Genomic DNA, 1,176 nt, shown 5'->3' on the forward strand with positions numbered 1-1,176 from the left:
GTTTTGGTGTTTTCAGGTCTTTGTCTGTTTGAACTGTATAAATTATAGATCTAGATATAAAATGAGGGCTGTCATTTGCCCAGAAATGGACTAAATGCCTTTAATGCAGTCTTTACATAGACCTCACTTTCTCTTTTTTGTGGTTTAAGTAGTTCTGAAAATCTCTTATGGTATAATTTCTTGGGCTATAATTTCCTACAGTGGTCTTTCATTTAGCTCGTATAAACACCTGCTAAAATTTGTACTGGACTTTGGAAACTAGAATGTTTAGAAGAAAACCTGACCCAAGTTACTACTGTACACATTTCAGACTCAACTCAAGCAGACTCATGCATCTTTTTTAATTAATTCATCACAACTAAGCACAAGAATTTATGACAAGTTAACAATAACAACTTTTTGTTTGTCTGCTATGTAACCATGCTATTGAGCTTTGGCACCTTTAGCCCAGACAGAATCACAACTCAAAATTGAATCTCACCTTTAGAGACTGAGCCATATGTCACACTTTTGTTTGGAGGGGTCTGGGGTCCTCCGGTTAATCTGTTCTTGAAACAGGTACTGAGACCTCTATTAATCCATCAGAGAAGCATTAGATGTCTGGATGTCAGTGTGGAGCTACTGGGGAGAGAGACAGTGGATCAGACACACTAAACATGATGTACTGTCTCCATTTTGGCATTTCATCCAGTTATAAATCCACCTCTGCCTTTGCCGTCAAAGCACCTCCTGTCTCTCTACACATCATTGTAGTGCCTCCTACATCCTTTTGTGGAGCAGTACTCCTGCAGGGCCAAAAGTGGAAGCATTTAATTTTCTTAAGCATCAATTGTTGCAACCTGGAGCCAGCATTCAGAAGAGATCAAGAACCTCAGCTAAACATTGATTTCTAAAGGAATGCACCAGTATTTGAATTCTGGCTGATTAAAATAAGCCAGTACTTTTATATATGTTATGACTGGCAACCGATAAAACGGTTTTGTCTAAATAAGTTCAAAATAAAAAATAACAATCATTTTAAATGGTACAATTGAATTTAGGCAGATTACATTTAACAGTGTTGTTCAATTATTAGTGTTTTTAAAGCTTTAAAGGGATGGTTCACCAAAAAAATGAAAATTTGGTCATTTATTCACCCTCAAAAAAATACCATGAAAGTTAATGGCTACCGTCAAC

At 36.6% G+C, this 1,176-nt stretch overlaps 1 protein-coding gene across 1 annotated transcript in view; it reads left to right on the forward strand.

The window, feature by feature from the left end:
- Positions 1 to 1,176, forward strand: part of LOC107571864 (chondroitin sulfate synthase 2-like) — an 11,451-nt gene that overhangs the window by 7,228 nt on the left and 3,047 nt on the right. The gene's annotated exons all lie outside the window — the stretch shown is intronic.

Source organism: Sinocyclocheilus grahami, unplaced genomic scaffold (assembly GCF_001515645.1).
Source record: "Sinocyclocheilus grahami isolate Dianchi unplaced genomic scaffold, SAMN03320097.WGS_v1.1 scaffold1663.1, whole genome shotgun sequence".
Lineage (NCBI taxonomy): Eukaryota > Metazoa > Chordata > Actinopteri > Cypriniformes > Cyprinidae > Sinocyclocheilus > Sinocyclocheilus grahami.